At 37.6% G+C, this 24,397-nt stretch overlaps 1 protein-coding gene across 18 annotated transcripts in view; it reads left to right on the top strand.

Annotated features, from left to right (window-relative positions):
* Window positions 1-24,397, top strand: part of NRCAM (neuronal cell adhesion molecule) — a 165,172-nt gene that overhangs the window by 37,604 nt on the left and 103,171 nt on the right. For 16 of the 18 annotated variants that reach the window (XM_054809938.1, XM_054810971.1, XM_054811062.1 and 13 more), the window contains exon 2: window positions 15,094-15,188. The exons of the other annotated variants lie outside the window; for them this stretch is intronic. The gene's annotated coding sequence lies outside the window, so the exon portion shown is untranslated. The remainder of the gene's footprint in view (window positions 1-15,093; window positions 15,189-24,397) is intronic. 18 annotated transcript variants of the gene reach the window in all.

Raw genomic sequence — 24,397 nt, forward strand, 5'->3', positions numbered from 1 at the left:
TATGAAACGTATATGGAACTGGATGGTGGGGGAGGTACACATAGAAGGAATCAACAGGCACTCCCAGAGTGTTTAATGTCAAAATCTTCTGTAGAAACACTTTGCAGACACTCCCCTGTTCCCTAGGACTGAATTCTGTATTGCTTCTAGCATGGATGACTTGACTCTTCTATTTTCAGATACCTACTGATAGTCTTATGGGTCTTTTTCTCACTCTCATCTCCCAGAGTCAGTGTTCGCAGCATTGTTGAACCCCCAGTTTCCAGGCTTAGTGACAGTGCCGTCATTGTGGCGCTGATGGATGCTCTGTCAGCTCTTTTCCTGCCAATCAGTGGGGGTTTGCAGTACACAAAACCCATGTTCCCATTGCCCTTCGGGAGAGCACAGAGCTTGGCAGCTTTAATCACCTGCCAGCTCACAAAATCACGTTGGGTTTTCCAACCTTGTAGCCAAGATCAAAATCATCTCTAGTGGAAGTTTGGTTTTGTTAGTGTTCCTCCCCCCTCCTCTTGGGAGAAAAGCAATCCCTAGGTGTTGTGAGGGAAGAAATATGGCATTTATTTTCTTCATTACCTTATGTTTTGCTGCTTCTTAAAGAAGCCAGGTGGTTTCTGTGGATTGCTCACCTCAGCAGGTGGTGAAAATTAATTTGATGCCCTGTAGCTTTGACAGGTGTTATCAATATATGTACTTGATGCAAAATGAAAATATCTTGCTGTCATTTTACACACAGTATTGCAGACTGTGTTTGTATCAGTTAGTCAGTCTAGCTCATTTTCCAGTGTTTTAATACCCAGGTGCCTGAAGAAGCTGCATAAATCCAGATGCATTTGTTGCTTGCCTCTGATATGTAAAATCATGACAGTGAATTCAGCAGGGTTTATTTGAATGGGAGGCTGATTACACTATCAGATGTGTTGAGCAGAAAGCAATCCTAACATAGGTACATTGCAGTGCTTGCTTAATTAAAAAAAAAAAAAAAGACCATGACTTATATGTAGAGATTCTGGCCACTGCTGATATTTAAAAGTAACTGTCCAGTTTGAACAGTGGATTGGGAACTGGAATCAGAAGAACTGGGCAGGGGAGGGGGTGCAGAGTCATGGTAGCTGCAGAGGGAGACAGAAAGCAGAACCAGGTAATCCTGGCAGGATCATGCAGAACAGAGTGGAGAACTAGTATCTGTTACTGTGATCTTGTCATCGCCTAAGTTTTTTGTCTTTTGAAGCTTGTAGAATTGTCATACTGGAGTATATCATCTGCTGCTGCTCTGTAGCCCTAAGTCATTTCAGCTCTCAATAGGATGTGTAAAATAAGAGCAGCTATTTGACTGTGCCATATTACATGGTGGTTTGAAGCTTGTAGAATACTCTGTAAAATAGTCTTATATTTAAATCTATATTAAAAAGATTTTTTAATTTTCATTTTCCAAATAAATGAATGTACTTGGACTTCTGTGCACATCTGAATTTTACTAACTTGCATATTAACACAGGAGGGATGAAGGAGCATACACTTTCTTCAGCTGACAGATACTGTTACTCTACTGTTTGATGTCACCTAAGTTAATCCAAGTTCAGCATCATTTATCTAGTTACATAGAGGAGGTCAGGCCTTTGTAAGGCTGGCAGAAAGGTGTGAGCTGTTTTAACAGAACTGCTCTCACCGTGAGGTTTCAGTACGTTGGTTCGCTTTCAGTTTAAATGTAAAACCAGAATGACTTTCTTAAATTATCAAAAGCCATCGTTATTTTCTCAAGATTGTTTTTACAAAATGGCTAAGCAAAATCAAACCATAGCTATTTTAATGCAGATATCTTCATTGAGTTGGTAGTGTTGTAACTGTCGTGAAAGCACAATTCAAATGTCCTCAGGAACTGGAAGCTGACAGTTTTGCACAGCATGCTTTAAACTCGAATCTCTGTCTCAAAAGTTCAGATGTTCTTTAATGGATTTTTTATTTTGATACAATAGATATCTTGTCAATGTTTAAAGTCAGAATAACATTAAACATTAATAACACCTCAACTTTAACTTGCTGTGTGTTTTAAAAGCTATCTCAGTACTTCAAAGTGAGTTGGTAGCACTTGGTGTTAACCTCAGTCAATATGTGCCTATAAATCTTTAAGGAACATGCAGTGGCTATTTTTTTTTATGCTATTTTTTCTCCCTTTAAACTGTTTGAATGCGAGTTCTCATATTGGATTTGGCTTTGTCAATAGTATACACTTCATCTCTTGCTGTTTGTAGCATTTTTGAGAGTAAAAGTATGTTTTTAAAATTGTTTGCTGCTTGTGGTCCTTGCCTGACTATTATTATTTTTCTGATAAGGGAGAACTGTGTATGCATACCAACACTGTCTGTGCTGATGGATTATCCTAGACAGACTACAACACCATGGCAACGGCAGAAAAAAAATAATCTGATTTGCACTTGGAAAACAGTTCCACAGCAACATTGGAATGAAATATACTTTTCATTTTATTTACTGGATTACTGTAGTATGTCTTCATGTCCCCAGTCTTTTACATAATCATCCTTTAGGTATTTATTGCTTTTAGTCAAGTTCTTAGAAGTCCCTCAAAGGCAAACCCCTCGCTTTCTAAGACCACATTTGATTACTATGTAGGTGGTAAACTCATTGAACTTTGAGCCTTGGGGCTGCATTTGTTTCGTGCATGTGTTATCTGTGCTTTTGGAGGGGAACACAGCACCCTTCTGTTACCTCAGCCACCTGCTGGGAATGTATTGATTTCCTGGCCATAGCCATTTGGGATCCAGTGCTGCAGCCTCTTGTACAAGCAAAACACATCCTAGGGATGGAGATCTCCACTGAGTTTGTAAAACAGGTAGCTGTTTTACAATTCTACATATGGCATCATATTTGGTAAGCAAAAAGGGCTTAAAGTGGATTATATTTAAATATAGAAATTATATGTAAATTATATTTCTCCTTCTCCAATTGAAAAGTAAAATAATTTGAGTCCCCCACAATAATACCTTTGGACTTGTGTTATATGTTCCTAATGAAAGGAGACTGTGTTATTGCAGAGGGACTACTTGGCCTCAGGAGTTAATGCAATAAGCTGTACCTGTTGGTGTCACAGAGTTATGGCTGTGCCATTTTTCCAGCTGCTGCAGCTCTGTGTCTGCAGTTCTAGCTGAGGCTGATCTGAACCAGATTTGCAGTACAGAAGGCAAATAGTAAGTAACTGAACTGGACGGTTGGCAACTCCAGCCTCCTAGGTGCAGAAATGATTCCAAACACCTTTCTTCTTGAACTGCTGGGAAAGAAGGGTGGTGCCTCTGCTGCTCATCAGGCTGTTTGATATCAGCAAAACAAGCTTCTGCAAAGGTCAGGTTCTTGCGGAGATTTCTAGATGCTCTTTTTTTTTTTTTTAAGCTTTCCTTTTTATAGGAAGTCATTTGACAAATGTGCAAAGTAAGGAAAAACTATGAAGGGCACAACTTCTCTGGGGTTTTTAAGCAGTGATGAAGCTCGTTTTTGTATGTCTGTGAATATTTCATCTCTTCCTGTACAGAACACAAAACCATGCAGTGCATGCAAATCAAAAACTGAGCCTGCTGTGAGTTTGGATGTGTGGGAATTTGGTTATAATGAATCTGATATTAATTACTTTAATAAAATTTCCATATTAAAATATATTAATATTAAAATATTTTATTAATGACTTTATCTCTACCCTCCTTTTTGGTCTTTTTGTATACCTTATATATCCTACTACTTTTTTTCCTGCACTGCTAGTATTTGCATACTGTATTTTCTTGCTGAAACTGTCTTTTGAGTGTGTTAGATTTTATTGTTCACCTCTATTGCCGTATAGTTTTACTGTCTTTAAAGAAAATACAAATAATTCCATCTCCTCTTGTTGCAGAGGTGAAGAAGCCTTTCTGTTTGTGTGGCTACTGCTTAACACTCTTTCAATGGCTATCCTAAAAATTAAATACTTTATTGTTGCAACACAAGTTCAGAGAAGTTAGTTGCTACACCAAGTCATTTGACAACTTACAAAATATTAATAACGTGTAGTTTTTGTGCAATGTGAATGGCACGTTGAGAGACAGTATGTTGAAATCGGGAGTATAATTACAAAGAAAAAGTATCAAATGTCCTCTTTCCATAAGTAATACCAAATTATTCAAATGTATTTAAAATTAAATGCAGTTCTGACTAGATTGCAGGGACGAATGGTTTAAAGCATTTGAATTTTTTTCATCTCCAGGTCAACAGTTGAAATTCCTTCCAGATCAGTTGTCATCAAAATTATCAAAATTAATTTACCTATCAGATGATTGAGAAAAAGACTTTATAAAGTTGAGACCCTAAAGTCTTAATCACACAGTATGAAAAGGCTCTGCTACAGTGGAAAACTTGCAATGCTTTAAGAACTTGCACCTGAAGTTTTGCGTGTGATGAGTGTAGCTGTTCATGGTTTAGCCTCGGAAGTAGAAACCAGGTTTCAAGTGAAAGTTCAGGGAAGATGATGCCCAGAAATGCATTTTTGTACAACGTGCAACTTTTTGCTTTAGAAATGGGCAAATACATCAAAACAGCAAAATGAAGGCTTTCTACATGACAGCAACTCTGCCAAGTCTGGGTGCGCTTGTGTGCACACAGGTATCGTGTACGTGCTCAATTTTGTAACAGCCCCCTTTCCCGCTTGTACCGCTCCAGTTGCTAATGTAGGTGGTGCCTTGAGGGTCCTGCTCTGGACCATCATGTAGCTGCAGCATGTAGCTGCAAAGAGGTGGGCCTTAGGAAGACTGAGACAGAATCAGTCTCCATCTCTTCTTCCATTCAGACTCTGCTTTGCTGCTGGGTGCTGGCTTTTCAGTGAAGCTCTTTAAGTTTGAAACTTATTGCGAGGATTAGTATAGATTTGTGCCTTTTCCAACCAACAGCCATGACATTGCAATACTTGCTGGAGGAGAGACTTGAGATAAAATATATCCTTTTTCAAAGTAGCTTCAAGCCCACATCTCTTATCTTTGAGGAAAATCCCTGTTCATCATGTATTAGGATCTTTGGACAGCAAGGACAAAGGGGAAGAATAGAGAGCTTTTTTTTTTTAACTTGAATATGTTCCTCAGATGTGATCTGCAGGGGGAAGAGATGTCTCTGCAGAAGCTGTGCCACTGACGGCAAAATGCTGGGGTGAGCCACAGCCAGGCCTGCTCTATGTAAAGGAGAAAGCGCTGCCATATGGCACTTTCTTTGGCTGTCGTTTTAAAGAAAATCACAGCTGTGCCAGTGCTTTCGGGAGCCTGTTCCTTTTGTGTGCTAGGCATGCTCTGTGTGTACCTACCGAAAACAGCCCTCTAGAAGTTTTGGGTGGATAAACTTAATTTCAAGGTGTCAGTCAAGATGCTGACATGGTTCAAGCAGAGAGCTGCTAAATTATTTCAGACTGTTACAGGGAAAGAATGGTAGATAGCTGGAGAACCTTGAAGTAAAGCTTAAGACACTGATGAATTTGGGTGCTTATTGATATGATGGCAGATGAGGTTGGACAGAGGAACATCAGGAGTGGAGTCAGGCTCCGTTCCAGCCAGATCCTCTTTTGGGTAGTGCAACCTCAGATATGGTGCGTATATCACAGGCAAAAGTTCAAACAGCATGTGCCTTACCAAGAAGAAGAAAACTCTTGGGCAGCTAAACCGTCCCAAAAAGATATCCGCAACCAAAGAAGACTCACTGCAATTTTTTCCCTCCCTTTGAGCATGGATTGAAAACCGTGTATGCCAGAATCTTGATTCTGTGTTTTTGGGTTTTCTGTTTGCTTGTTTGGATAGTTGGTTTTTTTGGTTTTGTTTTCCTGTTTGGTTTATTTTTGGGTTTGTTTTTTTTTTTTTAATCAGCATCAAGATTCTAACCTTCCTTTGTAGCCATCATATTCCTTTTATCCTCTTCCCTTTCTTCCCTTAGGCTTGATTCTGTTCCATATTTTTTGTATAGTTGATATAAATTAATTTAAGCTATGCACTAGATGTGTTTAGGACGGTTTTAGTTTCAGTAACTTCTACCCTAGTTATCTACAGGCAGTGCTTCATCAGCAAATCTGTTTTGTTCCTGAAGCTGCAATTGGTTTTCTAGCTGCTGATAAATCTCCTCATCCTGGGGTTAGGAAGTGTACATCTGTCTATGCTTACACTGCATCTCTGGCCTATGTATTTAAACTGCTTTAGGCATCCAGCAGTCAAGGACACTCACTGTGCACTAAGAGGAAAGGCAAAGCATTTATTCCTTTATGAAAAAGGATGGAGAACAGTACTAGAGAAAATCTTAGTATAATTAAAGTTAATGCTGTGAATCTTCTTATGTAACATCCTCATAAAAAAAACCCATGAAAGCAGAAAGCAAGCCCGTGTACTTGAATCTATGGCAATACTAAGCTGTATGTGCTATAGCTGGTAAAGTAATAAAGTGAATGAACCTTGAGTTATTTGAAGATGACTCTGCTCAGTCTGCTGTGCTGGACTCACTTCTGGGAAACCTCACTCTCCTTGACAACTTCTCTATGTGATAAACAGCTTATATGCTTTATGTGTGGGAACAAAGTCTTTCCTGTAAGAGTTTCAGGGAAATGGAACCAGTATGAGTCTGCATCACCAAAGTGTTCGGTAAGTGATTCTTCTGTTGCTGGCAGATAGCCAGCTTTGGCTGGTACAATGAGCATCAAGAAAACGTAGAAAGGAGACAGAGAAGTCTAGGAATGATAAACAGGACATACATACATTCCAATGACTTTGGAATAAAAATAAAATGTTATGCACATCTAGTTTAAAATGACTCAACCTGCTTTGCCTACCATAAGCTGTTGGTGACTGTAGTAAGCAAAAACTGACTATGTTCTGATATAGAATATCCTTATGTATGTTTGTAGGAAAAAACAAAAGGAATAAATTATTACTGAGGAAGTGACAGCAATGGGTTTAATTCAAGTAAGTCTATGAAATTTCAGTGGTAACAGCTAAAACCAGTAGAAGTGGTTATAATGACGTTTTAAAGTAAATAAATTTTAAAATCCACAGAGGATCCTGATCTTCATAATTTCCACTTCATAATAGCACATAACTTATTAGCTGCTCTTTAAAATTCACCTCCCAACCTAAATATTTGTAATGACATTTTGGGGGGAGGGTACACAGATGACAGTGAATATTCTCATATATTTTGATATGCCTGTGAAGCTGTTTTTGAATGTCATCTGCACTTTAAAGTCTCTTCAGATTCCTTAATCCTATAAGGCATTTTTCGTAAAGAAACTGGAAACAATATGGATCTTTTGCACACAAAATTATGATCCCAGTAAACTTTACTGGTGAAGTAAAGGAAATTGAAGCTGGAAAATGTAAAAGAAAAAATTCTGTTTGCAGATGTGAAAATGTGAAAAAGTGATAAATGATTCTATCAAAACATGTGCAAGGAACAAAGCTATGCATTCCCTAAATTCCTCTGTAGGAAGTGGAAGTATTTTCCCTCTTGCTTTTCAAACAAACAGGACTAGTAATAATAATTTAAAAAAACCGCAGCCACCTATTAGTGTACCTGATCTTAGTCCTCATGTGATCATCAAAATGAAATACTTTCAGGTGGACATGCAGAGAACTTAATGGATGTAATGATATACCCAACCATACCTTTTAATACTTACGTCTTTAGTCTAAAAAGAATAATATTTACGTGACTTCAGTTGAACTGGCATACAGAAGTTTTAAAAACATATACAGTGTCTAAAATAACAGATGAAAAAAACAGCTCCATTTTTTATTATAGTACTGTGATAGTAAGCCACCTGTATTACACAAGGAAATGATTTTATCTTCATAGCTGCACTCACCTAACTACACAAGCATCTCTTATTTTGGGTTCAGTCTTCCTATGTCTCCCTATGCCCTGTCCCTGGATACTTGTGAACCACACTGTCTTTCTATAGTTACAGATCCCATACCTGTTTGCCTAGTCTGACCTACCGTAGTCTAAAAGGCGAGCACCTGGGATTAAAGTCTACAATGAGTTAGCTGTTGAGCTGTGTGAAGATCTTGGCTGAGTATTACACTAGCTGAATTTTCTGGAGTATGAGTTTGACCTCAGAAAGCATAAATGGTTTGTGTGTTTCTGAGTATTATAATATATCTAGAAAGAGTTGAGGATGTTTGGGGAAAACCAAAAGTACATAAAAAGGGAGGTCGATGAGAAATAAGTATCATCAGGCAATTGCTAGGTATTTTTCAGAATGTGTTTTTCATGTCTTCCAACAAGCAGATCTGAAAGTAAGGACTTGTGCACTATATGTACACATTACAGTTTTTTTCCAGCTTAAACAGTTCAATAGGTTAAAAAGTAGTTTTGTTAATATGTAAATTGTGCAGTAAGACATTCCTAATGGTTATATTAGTTTAAAGGCTTCCTGAGGCTAAAATGGTAATAAGATGTAAAACAAGATGCCATGGGTAAGATTATGATTACTACAAAATGTGCATATCTCAGTGAACATTTTCAGAGGCAGACATGATTATTTCTGTTGAAGAAAAAATAGCTGCTGTGACTGAAAATCTTCTCCTAATAAAAATGTATTGGGATGTAAGAGAACCAGTTCCAAGGCTTCTTTTTAAGTCTCCGTCACAAAGAATCTGTTTTATTATGATAGCTGTCGTCCTGACAGCAAGTGACAGATTTTGCTATGGGTTTTAAGCTGTCCATTAAATATAACACCTCCATTTTTTGAGTGTTTTGAGTAGCCCACTGGGTAGCTACTGGCTGAAAAGTAGGAGTCACAGTGGGAAGCTGAAGGGGAACGGGCCTCCAGAGCATTTAGTGTTTAATGGGTCTACAGCTGTAGTGAAGCAGTGTGCAGAAATAATTCTGATTAGGCTTGGTTAATCAGATGACAAAATGAGCCCTGCCCCTCCATCATTCAGCTCAAAAATTCAGAAAACAATTTCTGCTTAAACCCAGTTAAACAAAACTGTTCAATCGGTTATATTTTAGCTAATTTCTTGATATAGTGTGCTGTCAACGGCAGTGGGGGAGCAAATGGTTAAGCTACTGTATTGGTAAAACTGCCTTTTTCATCTGGGACTTCATTTTGGAAGGAATGATGAAATTCATGAAAATAGTGATTTCGAGAATTGAGCTTTTACAAAAATTAAATGTTACTAAATACAAATAATAGCTTAATATTGTGCACATCTGTGGCATGGTAAGTAGCTTCTTATTTACAGTTTCATGTCAGCTGTTGTCATCAGAATATGCAGTTGTAAATGTACATTTAAAGAGCAGTAACTTGGAACGGTAGAGGTTTTGTCTAATCAACATTATGTTATTTGATGATAAATCTTCACATCAAAAATAAATCACCCGTAATTGTAACTTCTATTTTTCTAAGATTTTTAGCCTTCTCAGCTCAGTCCTTTGCAGGTCTAGAAGCACGGTGCACATGTGAAGTGGGAGCTCAATTGAGATACTGTGGTTCTATTTCGGCAAGCTTAAGGGGTGAGGTGGATGCAGTCATTACTAAACCTCACTAGCAATCTGCTTTGAAGTAGATTCTTAAGTAGAGGTTGTGCTTTTGTGAAGAAAAGCATTGTTCTAATAAGCTTTGAGAACAGAATAGGTTTCAAAGGAGCAGATGAGGTTATTGTTCCAAACTAATGCTGGTGCTAATAAATGCTGACAGAATTCTTACTGCTACCTGTAAAAAGGCTGCAAACCTCTTAAAGTTGGAAAAGTTTTAACTGGACTTAAAAAAATAAAAAAATAAATGTGAATTTGTGGCAGAACAGCCACTGTTCTGTACCAGTGTTGCTTCAAGGTAGTTCCTTGTAAAGTAAAGGTTGCCCTGAGGTTCATGTGCTATGTGAAATTGGTGGCTTTAAGACTGTGGGCAAGCACATCCAACTCTTCTGTAATGTTTTCCTTTATTTCTCAGTATGTTTAATTTTTTTTTTCTTGTACTGGAATTTCACCACTCAGCACAAATAGTAGCTTTTGCAATGATTTGCCTCTCAGACACTGTTGATGGAGACCAGAGGATTGCCCCATTGGCAATGTATCAAGTAGAATGAACATAAAGGAAAAATGAAACTAGTTAAGAGGCAAGTCACAGGTAGTTGCTTAGGGGGAAATTGTGGATACAGTAAGATCTGGATAAAAATACTCATTGATTTTTACTGGCTGCATTGTTTATGCACTGTGTATAATGAAAAGGAACTTTTTTTCTTTTTGTTGATATAAGCCAATTACTCATAAACAAACAAATGGAAAAATACCCTTATACAGTGAACATCATTTTACTAAAAGGTTCATGCAGCTAAGCAGATTTAGCTCTGCTTTTAAATAAATACAGGGAAATGTTTAACCCCTATTGTATGGCTACAAAGCCTGTGCTGATCACACAGAAGCTTGGGAGGGCCGAGGACAAAGCGACGGGCTGCTGGAAACAGCTCCTCTTGTACGTGCTTCTGCACACAGTCCAGCAACAGCAGGGCTTAGCAGCAGAGTTTTTTGTCAAGATTACAACACGAAGGGGAGCATGTTACAAATTCTTACCTCTTGCTAACAAAAAGAAAGGAGAAAAAAAAAAGGGGGGGGGGGGAAGAGGACTAAGAGGACTATATACCAATATGCACAAGGTAATGGCCGATTTCCTTTTTGCATTCTGATTCTTCTCAATCACTTCCATAGTTGAGATTTGTGTACCTTAGTATTGGTTAGTTTCCCCTATTCGAATGGAGTAACATGAGGAAATGGAATTTATACCTCTGAAGAAGAGAATAAACCTATTCTGTATAACTGAAATGTTTCACTTTGGTTCTAAGTCTAGGAATTGAAATCAATGCAGCTATAGTTTGCATTCATGGAGGAAGAGCATGACTCTGCAATGTGTAAAGATCAGATGAAATTTATATTCTGTTTAGATTATTATATATGTAAAATTAACACATTGTTCTAATGGATCTTAATATTATCTAGGCTGTGCTACTTCCCTTAGGAAATGTCTTCATGAGGATGTGTGTATGAGAAATGAAAAAAATGAACAGTTATTTTTGGTGTATTTCCAGGATATTTTATTCTATTATTACTTTGTCAGAATCATCTGGGGTTGAGCACTACCGGAAATAAGATAGATATGACAGAAAGATGGATCACTACCCTCATCAACCAACAGGGTAGTTTCTCTCTTCTGGGGGCTCCTCATCACTCCTTAGTTCTGAAAGAAGAAATGACATGAGGGTGAATAATGGAGCTCTGCAGTACTGGATTGCATAAAACCAGGCTTAAATACACTAAATAAATTTTATACGTTACAAAGCAAATACCTATCCAGGTTTCCTGAAAATGTTTTGCATTAAATAACTTTCTACAGCATTGTAAAGTAAAAGGAAACTGAATTATATCTATGTGTGTATATAGATATTAATTTTAGGAGAAAGCTGCATATTGTCTCATTCTATTGTTTTGTAGGTTTACATTAAGAACATTAAAATGTCTTAACCTTTTAATGAATATTTCAAATATATTTTATATAAAACCATTTGGCCAGTCAGATTATAGAATAAAAATGGAAATTTTGTATTTTGAATTTTTTACATTTGAACTTTTTGCATAGTAATGTATTGCAATCTATGTATTTTTCATTCTAAATGTTACTTCCCTGACGTCTATCAACACTATTAGTAGAAAGGTTTGTAAAGCGACAATGAAATTTTAGTTCTTTAGATATTTAAATTAATAAATACACAGTAAGCATAATGTCAGGTGTGGAAAAGTAGAGTGTGCTTTACATTTCCACAATATGCTAGTGGCCAAACTCATACACAGAAAATCAGAAATTACAAGACCCCAAATACATCTAATAAATTTTAAAACATGTTTAATCAAATCTATAGACTTTTTTAAACCATCTTTTTTGCCCATCTTGATTTATTTATTTTTATATTTTGTTTTAATTTGTGCTATCTAATGATTTTCCTGTAAGGGTACAAATGCTCCTCTCACTTTGGAAACCAGATATCTGGTTATTAATTTACATGTTTGGACATGATCCTGGCTAGAATGAAATACATGGGACTTTACCTGTTGACTTCTGTGAGATCATGCCACCAAGCCATTCAAAGTATCCTCTTCATGCACTTAGTTTTGTGAATAAAAATGCAAACTTTTATGGCAGCTATCAGACAGCAAAAAAAAAAAGTAAATTTGAGATTGTTTCTTCTTCATTCCATCTGAGTTGATTTTTTGGATGTTTAGGTGCTCTTCTGTACATGTCTCACAGAACACCTCATGGGTATGACTTCCTTGGAGTTTCAAGCTCCCTCCTAAGAGACTATCAGAGAAAATAAATAATGTGACAGCAAAAGAATCTGATCATGGACTGTAAATATGGTAAAGCTGCATATGTCAAGAAGAACTATAGCAAATATTTATTTTTGGAGCAGCATGCGTGTAGTCCAGGCATCCAAAGAGACTGATATTCTGACTATTTCTTACTCAGCAATTGAAAACCGTTTGACATTAGTACAGTTTCTTTTCTCCCAATAAAACACTGAAAATTGTAATTCATTATAGTACGTCCCAAATCATATATATTATTACATAACCATGTTTACTTCAGAAGAGTAAGGGGAACGAAGCGGTAAAGTTTTCCCTCCTTTTAATGAGTGTTAGAAGTCTGGGGACTCTGTGAACAGAGCTCTAGTTTTCTGCCGTATGTGAGGTCTTACACAAGCCATCCCTGGGTTTAAGATCATGCCTAACTTTTAAACATAGCCCTTGAGGCTACAGCTGTGTTTTACTGGTAATAACAGCAAGACAGGGACAAATTTCTGTTATCAAGGTAGGCTAGTTGGCAAGGCCTGGTCTGCCTCTACGTTTTAATATTTTAGAAAATTAGTCTCTCATAAAATAGACTGGCCGTAATCTGAGTTTCATCAGAGTACTGTGGTGTTCCTGCAGCTCTAATATGCAGCTAGTGTTTTTAGTTCAGGGTATCTGAAACAGTGAGAGCTGCACTGCAGCCTATCAAAGATAGGATTTTGCAGCCTAACGCTGTAGGTCCATGGTGTGTGCTCTGTCTGGAGTGTCACATGGAGGCAGGTGGAGTTGTGCAACTGAGGATGTATGGGAGAATTGTGTGACTGTCTAGAGCAGAGAATCCAAATTTACGCAGTCTTACCCATACTGCCCTTTGGAAGGGACCCTTGCGCTGGAGTGTTCTCCAGACCGTGCTCTGGTTTTGTCTTGGAAGCAGTGAGTTGGGGGACCGAACCAGGCAGGAGGCAGCATGAATGGCAGGGTAGATGTAGCCGTTACCTTTATATAATGGAATATGTGTGATCGTTGTCATACTTGAGTGTTTTGGTCAATTAGGAGTTGCATGCATGTAGGAATTCTGAATGCAAGTTCTGCGTTGACTTTGGCTCATCGAGGTCATGCTGGTTTGCAGGCAGCTGTTCCAGCTGACTGTAGAGGCGGGGGGTAGGAAGGGATTTGAGTGCCTGAATAAAGATGAAGGCAATGAAGTGAATTACTGAAGTGAATTTCATCCCAGTGAAATAAAGTATATATGCCAAACTCCCAAAGTTACAATGATAACGAATTATTTCCAGTGCTTTATTATGTAAAAGCAACAAGTTGATTGGAAAGAGCATGATAAAGAGCTCTTCTTACTGGAAGAAATGGCTACAAGAAAGCTCTGGTCGACAGTTAGGGTTTTGCCAATTGGCAGACCAATTTAACAATGTAAAGGCTTTTAAAGGTATACTGAAAGAAATTGTACAATTGTTATCAATTTGATGGGAAATTAAGCTGATCTTACTGTATCATTGTTGTAAATTGAGATTTTGTAGTCTCTGCTGTTTTACCTTACAAAATAGTGCTAATCGACAATTATGAGTAAATGATGAACTTTACATTTTATCTCTAGGAAAGTAATTATGCTTTTGTGCACAGTATATAAAATAACAGGTGCTGCAGTAATGCTAATCTGTTGCTGTTAGCTTCACTTCATCCCCAGTTCACTGAAATAAGGACTACATGCAGTGGCAAGCATAGCTGAGTGTGCAGATGAGCAACACGTACTATAACATTAAAAGACTGTAAGGGGAATCCTCAGTTAGAAATTTTTTGAAGCTTACTTTCAAAATTCATAATCCTACTTGCGTCTTGCTGACTTGAAAGTTCAACTCCACACATGCATTACCATGGGGAAAAAAGCAATCTTATCCTCAACAAAACCTCAAATCTGTTTAAAATGTTCAAGTAACAAAGAATAAGAAGCGAGGAACTGGGTGCATAATTCTTGTAAATAAATGAAGAAGATAGCAGCTGAATTCAAAACAAACTCTCCTGGTCTTTCCTCTTTCTTTGTATTGTGTTTTCAGTTGCGGGGGTTGAGGAGTGTGTGGAGGGCAGGGGGTTGTCTGTCTCATCCCTCAACTAGAATTTAGGATATTCTCCTAAAGAGTGGGAGATCAGACAGTTTACAAATTGACTATAACCCCAGATCTCTCTCTTTCTGGGCAAGTGCTGTGACCAAAGACTTTTCCTGCAGTAGAGGCTTGCTGCCAGCTACTGTGACTTCTTCCAGTCTTTTCAGAAGCTTGGACATCTGTATCCCAGAAAGCACTGATGTAGCGTTTGGTCCTGAGGAGACAGAGGTACCTGGTGGGCCTTAAGTTAGGTTACTGAACTTTGAAAGATCTGGTTAGGCTTCCCTACTGGCTTGTTCAAGTTTTGTGAAGCACTGACTGTTTTCCACTGATGATGGAGCAAACCTGGATAACTATAGGGGCGGTCTGGTCTGATCTGATGTGACTAGCTATGTTATTTTGGAGACCTAAATGCAAAATATGATTTTGAAACCTAGGGAGCTTCTTTTGTTCTTAATCCTTCTTATTTTTTCTTCATACATATATGAACTAATTCCTATTAAAATACCATTCCACTTGACTCAACTGTATTTAGCACTACAGCTATATCAAGACATATCTGATGTATTCGTTGTAGTTTTAACAGTGAAGGTAATTATTGGCCTCTGTAAACATTTCAGATTGTATATTATTTTTTCAGGCAAGGCAGTAACATAAAGACCTGTCATACAGCTGATAAGAAAGAAGGAAAAGTAAAGAGATAGCCTATCTTGCTCTGAAGCTATTTGTATAAAGGTAAGATGATTTTATTCCCTCTAAATTTTAATTCCCCATGTTAACTGGGGTAAAAAAACCCCTACATTTCTATCTGTTAAGTTTCTATCTTTCTATTCAGTTTCTATTAAGTACTATCAGGCTAGTCATATAATGTGTTCTGTGTTTACCTGTATTTCCATGTTTGTCTGAGTTAACAGTTTGTGATTAATATGATTTTTAAAATGTCAGCTCAGCTTTTAACTAAAGGGCTCATATCAAATGTTAACTGGAAAAGCAGCTAAAAGTATTTAATAGCTTCGCATAATTGAAGGTAGGCTTAATCATCGCTGATGTTCCTTGCTGGAAAGAACAGATGTCGGGACAAGTCAACTAGTAAAAAAGTGAGACTTAGAAGGAACTCAAGATATTTTTGTACCAAAAAACTAGAAGTTGTTGTTTTTCTAGTATAGACCACAGATTTGGTGATAGGGACATTCTAAATTCTTTATTCTCATGGTTTAGGTCCTAAGGTTAAATGCCTGTTTTGGAAGTTTTGAAGTAAGCTTTGATTTTTCTTTGTTTCAATCCTCCCCCAACTCTTCCCTGCTCTTTTATATTTGAATTGCATAAATCTTTCAGCATAAGGACAGAGATAGCCTTACTTGAAGTCAGTAGTAGCTGCTGAATAGTCATCTGTGTTTTAATATCTGGGTTTTTTTAATGAAAAATCTGATTTGGGGGTCTTGAATACAGTATTGTACACAGTCTACTAGAACAGACCTTTTCTATCTTTTGTAGTGCGTAGGCTGCGCAGTGTTTTATCCCTCATGTGTTCAAACAGACAGAACATCTGAAAGCATCAATAATATGCTTAAAACAGAGAAGGGATGAGATGGGCACTGAAATGTTTTGATTTTTTAATTACGTGTCGGCGGTGTTGCTAAAAGTAACATTTAGTGCATTCTATCCCTGCAATGAAGATTTTTTTTTTTTTTTTTTTTTTTTTTAGTATTTCAGAGATCTCTTCTGAAACGGTTCTTGTGTTAGTCACTCAAGAGTTAAATGTAGCTTTGGATAAAGAGGACTGTTACTGTAAGGTTTTCAAACTAGACTGCTCTGAAAAAAAGATAACCATTGAAGACTCTGAAAGGCCGTTTGGATGGTAACCTAGTTAAGGAAGCTCTGAAGTTCTTTGGCTTTGCTGCTGGCTGCTCTCGCTCACCAGGATCCTGGCACCCTATCACTGTGCCCTCATTGCCTCCATAGCTTCTGTTCTCCTGTTAGGGAATGCCACCATACAATAGGTCCCCTGGGGCTACTTGGATGAGTGACAACCAGCCAGCTCCAAAGTGACAAGTGTTTGAATGTCTAATTGGGTCAGTGCACAGGTGCCTGCTCCTCATGAGTGAGATGTTCTAGCTTTTCTCTGTGACGTTCTCTTGATTCCTCTCATTTTTTCTACAGTTGTAAAACAAAACTGTCAATACATTGATGCGAGAGAACAGTCGTGAAAGGAGAAGGATGATTTCCCATTAGCATGTTTTGGTTAAACTAGCTTTACCGCTTGAGTTCTGGCTGGAGAGGAGGCAAAGAAATCCATTAAAGTAGTGGATGTTTGCTGATACAGATGGACATTGTAATAGACAATAAAGTGATTTGATTGGTGAAAACAAATACATTGTCTTAATCTCTATGTTAGGTAGTTTTCACACTGGTTAGACCTAGAGGTTTGGGCATCAGGAAATGTATGGGAGAGAAAAAGAATTTGTTTTGTTGTATCTGTACAATGAGGCGTTTCCTAAGTCTAATAAACAACTGACTTTCATAAAATGCAGTCAGATATAGGCAATTGATGTGCAAAGGAGCTATTTTATCTTATTGAACGCTTGGTCTGTGCAGAGAAAACAGCTGACATTAAGTCCATGGCCCATATTACTCAGATGTAGTTGCTCTCCTTTTGTATCTTCCTCAAAAAACCATAGAACGCCTGGGGTTGGAAGGAGTGCCTGGAGATCGTCTAGTCCAACACCCCCCTGCTCAAAGCAGGGTCAACTAGAGCAGCTTGCTGTTCGGACAACCGGTTCAAGTGCTGGACCACTCTTACAGTAGAAAAGTGCTTTCTCTTGTTCAGATGGAATTTCATCTGTTGTAATTTATGCCCATTGCCTCTTGCTGTGTCACGGGGCACCACTGAGAAGTGTTGTTTACCCCTGCCCCAATCAGGTATTTATACACATAGATAAGATCTCCCTGAGCCTTCTCTTCTCCAGACTACAGTCCCAGCTCTTTCAGTCTCACCACATATGTCAGATGCTCCAATCCCTTAATCGTCTTTGCAGTCCTTCACTGGACTCACTCCAGGATGCTTATGCTTGTACTGGGGAGCCCACAAGTGGACACAGCACTCCAGACATGTCTCACCAGTGCTGAGCAGAGGGGAAGGATCATCTCGCTTGACCTGCTGGCAATGTTTTTCCTAATGCAGCCCAAGATGCTATTGACCTTGCTTGTTGCAAGGGTACACTGCTGGCTCACGGTCTCCTTGAAGTCCACCAGGACCCCCAGGTACTTTTCTGCTGCTTTCCAGCTGGTCATCCCCCATCCTGTACTGGTGCGTGGGGTTATTCCTCCCTAGGTGCAGGACTTTGTATTTCCTTTTGCTGAACTTTATGAGATTCCTGTTGGTTTATTACTCAGCTTTTCAAGGTCCCTCTGAATGCCAGTGCAACCAGCTGGTGTATCAGCCACTCCTCCCAGTTTGTGTCATCAGCAAACTTGCTGAGGGTGTGTTCTGTCCCATCATCCAGGTCATTAATGGTTAAATGGTAGTGGTCCCAGTATCCCTGGGATACATCAGCAGTGACTGCCCTGCAGCTGGACTCCATGCTGATCACAACCCTTTGAGCCCGGCAGTTTGGCCAGATTTCAGCCCATCTCACTGTCCGTTTCTCTAGTCTGTACTTCATCAGTTTGTCTATGGGGATTTTAGGGGAGACAGTGTCAAAAGCCTTGCAAAAGTCAAGATTAACAACATCTGCTGCTCTCCTGTCATCCACTGAGCCAGCCATTAGCTGATCTGTTCTGCTCAAAGTGTCTCAGTCCCAGCAGGTGCTAATGGCAAGGTTACTCATGAAATCAGTGTCTCCTCAGTTCAGCGTTTTAGAACAGTATTTTCAGTTTTGTTTTGGCTGAGTTGCATGTGTGTTTCTAAAATAATGCTTTTTAAATGGTATATTTTTAAAAGTGTGAAGAGTAGTCATTTAAACATTGTCAAGTTTGAAAGTATTCTAAGTGGTATGAAGTCAGCAACATAGCTATTGTCAGCATTGTTTATATAGCAACTGTTCATGTTCCTATCTTGCTTTCCTTTATTAATAAAAAGACCTACTGACAGAGGTGGAAAAAAAAGACAAAAAAAGTTTCACACCATGTCTTACAGCTGTTTGCTGTAAGATAAACAGACTGAAGAAAGAAAACTTTTAATTGGTAAGAATCAGAGGAATTATTTATAATAATAACAGAAGTACAATTTTTCAAATTTACATTATATCTTGTAAAACTTTTATTGTGAAAAATGTCCTCGTTCTAACAGGACTGGCATATCATCTAGTTAAATTTTAGAAACTTGATAGGAGAAATCATCTGGAAAAGAGAAGCATATTTCACTAATGAATAGTTTCTTCACATCATTAAAGAGAGGACGAAAAGGTTTTCTTATTCAAGAATGTAAATGTAAGTATTTTTAAATGACAGAAATTCCCTCTAGAAATCAGAGACAATTTTAATGGATTGGAAAATGGAAGGCTATAGAAAGGGAACACTGCTAGTTTTGTTTGTGGAAAAGCATGAATTTATTTGTGTTAAAAATACATCCCAAAGCTTTTATTTAGTGATAATAAACTGTTTCATAAATTCAATTAGAGCTAAACAGAGTTTTAAACAGAAGTAGTTGTAACTTATTTAGGGATCTCAGCCACTCTATTTCTACTAAAGCCTGCCTAAATGCAGTAAGTGTATAGTTTCTAGGATAATTGTAGTGTTTGTATAAAATGTTAAGTTTTGCCCAGCTTTTTTTCTCACTTTACAATCTCTGATTTCCTCGTATGTAAATTGGTTAAATTAAATGGACCTCTTTCTTCAGAGGTTCCTTATTTAGGTCTCTTGCAATTTGTTTTTTCAATATGCTAAAAAAGGATGGCATGTAATGAAAATATATAATCCTCAGTTACGGATGAATAGAGTCTTTTCACAAGAACTTTTGGTCATGACTTAGGAATATCACTTTTATACTACATGTATTATTGCAAATTTGAGTCAGTTCCTGCAGTAATCATGAATACAACTATGGATGCCACAAACAGACATTGTATAACTTTTTATTAATGTAATGTTAAAAGGGGAGAGAAGGTAAAGTAAGAAAGGAAAATAAATATTAAACCTTTTTTAAAAAAATTTTTTCTCTGTCTTTGAAAGCTTTCTGAGCTTTCAACTTCTTGCAAGAGAAGCAATAGTGAAAGATCGTGGGAATATGTGAGAGTGCCCTGTTTTTGTTCCTTTCTGTTCACGCATTCACTAATATCCCATTAAAACTGTGAAACATAGAAGGCAGCAACCACAATTATTAAGACATAGATTTATTCTACCTCATTTTAGGTGCTTGGATACCTCAATTAATTTAACAGCATAGTTGTTTAATCAATGGGAATTGATCCAGTTAGAGGAACACAATTTTTGATAGGCAATTTTAATTCTTTTTTTAATTTACCTCATCTGCCTATCTGTACGTCTACTCAAACGTGTGCAAGCACAAAGAGAGTGGTGCATAAGTGCTAACAAGGAGCAGAGAAGGCAGTAAAAAGTAGAAATGAGGAAGAATAGGAGGTCAGTGAGCTGCTGCAGAAACGTTTGTGGAACTTCAGCCTATGAATTTCACTGCTGCTTTCAGCTGGTCTTTTTTTGCAATTCTCTTAAGTTAGAATTATTATTCCTCCTTTGAAAATGTTGTACTCATTCTCACTATTTTTGTCCATTTTTAAATATATTACTGCTAGTATAAAGTGGACAGCTTTAGGAGAAATATTTTGTTACTGTTGCTTCTTGATATTGAAACGCGAAAAATTTAAAACTCTCAGTAAAGATCTTTTGAAAATCAAGTTAACATACCTTGCTGTTACCATCCAGAATTCTTTTATCAGAATAAAGTACTTATATGCACCATTAAAATACCTTTTCAGTTAGCTATATTTATTTCCAAATGTTTTGACTCTTGTAACAAAATGCATGCTTACAGGATCACAAAAGGGTTGAGGTTGGAATGGACCTCTGGAGGTCATCTGGTCCAACCCCCCCTGCTCAGGCAGGGCTGCCTAGAGCTGGTTGCCCAGGACCATATCCAGATGGCTTTTGAATATCTCCAAGAGTGGAGACTCCACAGCCTCTCTGGGCAACCTGTGCCAGTGCTCGGTCACCCTCACAGTACAAAAATGTTTCCTGATGTTTAGAGGGAACCTCCTGTGTTTCAGTTTGTGTCCGAGTTCTCTCAGTATGCCCAAATGATCTCAAAGCTTTGCTTTCCAGAGATGCATGACTGCACCTTTTCTGTCTTTCAAAGCTAGCTTTTAGGAGTGCTTGTAGTTCAAGAGTTTTCATTAAAAATACTATGCTGTTGAGTGTACAAACTGGGAAAGAAAACCACATACTGGATGTTCTTTTCAAATACTTGGGCCAACTCCGGTAGTAGGAAAGCTTTCCTGAGCTTGGAAACACTTCACTACTCAAAACTTACTTGAAACTTGGGAAGTACCCATTTTCTGGATCAGTAAGAGGAGCGATTTAAACTATTTTAAACATTGGTGGAGTCAGTTATGTACTTTTACATTGGTACAATCAAACATCTTCTGTTACAAGTCTGTCGTTAAATAGAAGTAGAACCAAAAGCCAAGATAAGGCACTCCCTTTAACACAAATGCTATTTTCTTATTTTAGTTCAGTTTCCCAATGGTTTACGGTACTCCCTGTAGCTGATCCTGCTTTAATTACAGAACAACTACGAGATTCTATCTAGTTTTCTCCCACTTAATACATTAACACCAGCTTGTGCATAAGTTTGTTTTATAAAGAAGCATGGAGGGGGGGATAGGGGAGAGGTAGTGAAACAGTAAAGGTTACCATAAACTACTTTTACAAATCTGACAGAATAAAGCAAATGCTTAAGTTGACCAATATTAAATAAATTTTTTAAGCTCCAACTGAAGAATTTTTTTACATGAGTCCACACAACTTGCAGTTGTGACCTAAGTTGTCCTGAAGTTTGAAAGATGGTGAAGTTTATATAGTTTTACAAAGAACTTTCCCCCCATAAAATGCCTCAGTGGAAGCTTAGGTGAAACATACACACATGCTTTTACTTATTTCAGCTACTCTGTATGGCAAATATATAATTTGATCTTTAAAGACTCTTCAAGATATACAGTTAGTAGAATAATAAAATAAGGTCTGCTGGTGAGCCTGGAAGGCATCCAGTCCAGCTTCCTGTTCAAAGCAAGGCACACATTAGAGTCAGAGCAGATTATTCAGGGCTTTTTCCCATTCAGTTTTAAAAATCTCCAAGGGTAGAGATTCTATAGCCTCCATGGGCAACTTAGTATGTCCTTAACTGCTCTCCTTGGAGAATTTTTCATTTAAGTCTGATTGAACTTTTCCTTGCTCTAACTTGCTCTAATGACTACTTACTGCCTCTTGGCTTTTTGTAGTGCACCTTGAAGAAGTCTGGCTGTGTGTTTTCTGCAACCCCCCCCCCCCTTCTGCTGTGACTTTAGGAATTGGTATTGGGAATGTACAAAAGCCGTAGCATCACCTTGATTCAATACTTTATAAAATATTAAGATACTGTTGGGAAGCATTATACTTATTTGTTTAAAGTCTAATTTCACTAAATATTTTATGGAGCATGTTAACGTGAGAAATGAGCAAAGAAACATAGTACTGAGAGAGACTGCAGCATTCTACTGAAGCCTTTTGTAATGAAATCCCAGAATACATCTTTTTTCTCTGGATCTGTCATGTGGAATTCTGACTTGGAAATGCGAAATTTTTTATAGAATGATCTGCCAGCATGTAAGCTCATGCTCACATATTTAGGAGTGTGTAGTAATAAACGAAGAAACTGAACCAAAGGACATAAGAGAGATTTCATAAAAACTTGTGATACTGTATGACACAAAAGATAAGCTTACAAAATCAGTTAGGAAAAGACCACTGGAATGGATTACAGCAAGATATAAAGGACAAAGTTCAACATCGAGAGGGACAAATTGGTTTAAGTCACAATTTTTTTATTACTGTCTGTAATAAAAGAAGAAAAGAAGATGCAACTTCTTGATTTTATTATAAATTTGTAGAAGATTTAGTAAATGTAATGAACAGACATAATATTACAGGATGATCTGGACAGATTTATGCATCCATAAAATATAATGGATGTAATAAAGGCAGCAAACGTGCATTTTAATATCTGGAGGGCTTCAGCCTTTGTTGAAGGCTGATGTCCTTTTGCAGAGGAGTATAGATAACCCTTAATTATCTGAATATTTTTCTAGTGTTTTGCAACAGGAGTGTATTATGTCTAAATGCATATGAATATTTAAGTGACTGATACAGTGTAACATTTCATTTTAATTTTGTACTATTTATTTCAAGAAAATCATATTCTAAATCTTTGACAGCAGAATCATTTGTGCGTTATTGATTGAGCTACATGTTGATCTCTGAAACAAGATGTTCATGTTATCAGTGTTACAAATCGGTAGTACATGAAGAGGTATCTGGAATGTATGGATTTATTTTGAAGAAGCTGGGGATGTAATGGGCTAACAAATCTAGATCTGTGCTTAAGATAGAAAGAATAAAGGCAAGTAGTGGGTTGTAACTAACTTCTCCCTTCCCCTTTGCCCCCCAAAAATCATGCTGTCAATAGTTCCCCTATATTAGAAGCACATCGTAACACCAGAGGAAGGCACCAAATGCATGGAAGGTCATTTACTGCTGAAAATAATAGTAATTGCTCCATTGAGTGGCCTTTAATCATTACTTTGCTACAGTCTTCAAATCCTGAACAATAATTTGCTGTGCTATCTCTAGGAAAAAATACCAGTCCACTCACTAGGGTCTGAATTGCTTGTGTTTTCTGAGCCTCGCTTGCTCCTGACTAAACTGAAGATAACTTCCTGAAGCTTACAGAAGTGTTAAGAGTAGCAAAGTGGAAGCTGTATTTATTCCTCATGCTCTGCACTGCTCCCAACACAATGCTGTATGTATAGTACCTGACAATTCCTACCTACCCCTACTGTTTTCAGAGGAGAATAAGGCTTATGCCTGATCTCAGGATGGTTGTCCACGTGGCTCTTTTTTCCTTTGGTTAAGGAATCTGGCCTGTTTGCAATTAAGAGGCTCAGCAGGCACAGAAAAGAAGCAGATGTAGTATCTCTTGCTCCTTTTTGTGATCAGAAGGAGCACTAGTGGTGTACACTAACTCCTCCTCTGCTGCCTGTGTCACATGTGCCTCTGCAAGCAGGTCAGATCAAACTTTAACATGGCATTTTAGCTTTACTAGGGTTTTCATAACTTTACTTTCTGAAATATGATTTGCAAAACAAAATGAGAAATTTAGTCCCAGCAACACAGATACTGTCTGTGAATGGAAAGTTGGACAGGTAACTAATGTGCAGCTTTTTGCTGGAAGGTATAGGAGCTGTTCGTTGTTTCATATTTTTGTTTCATATTTTTGTCCTATGACCAGTAATCTCAGCCCTTTCCTTCATTGCTCCTTCTTCTCTAAGGATACATAGGAAAGGAAACTAGTCAGAGGTGCTTATCATTTGAAGGTTAAGATGAAAAATAAGTCTAGCAGCAGACCACAGACTTTTTTCTAATATACAAGTTTTTTATTTTTTTTAAATGAAATATTCTTAGTTCTTTGCATTTCTTGAGATACAAAATGAGATTTCTAAAATACATTTTTTAAATAGTCAATGTCTTTCATTTTTAACCCATGCTATATTACATATGAGTTCTGGTATAGTATGTAGACCTGTAGATTTCAGATAAACAAGAATTGGCAATGCGTTCAATGTATATGGTTCTGTTTTCCACTCAAGACAAGTCTTACACAGAGATTCTTCTGTAATGAACGTTATGCCTGTAAGGGAGGGATAGGTGCCAAATGTTTTTCCTGCAAGAAAATTTGCAGA

The sequence above is a fragment of the Grus americana genome, chromosome 1, assembly GCF_028858705.1.
Source record: "Grus americana isolate bGruAme1 chromosome 1, bGruAme1.mat, whole genome shotgun sequence".
NCBI lineage: Eukaryota > Metazoa > Chordata > Aves > Gruiformes > Gruidae > Grus > Grus americana.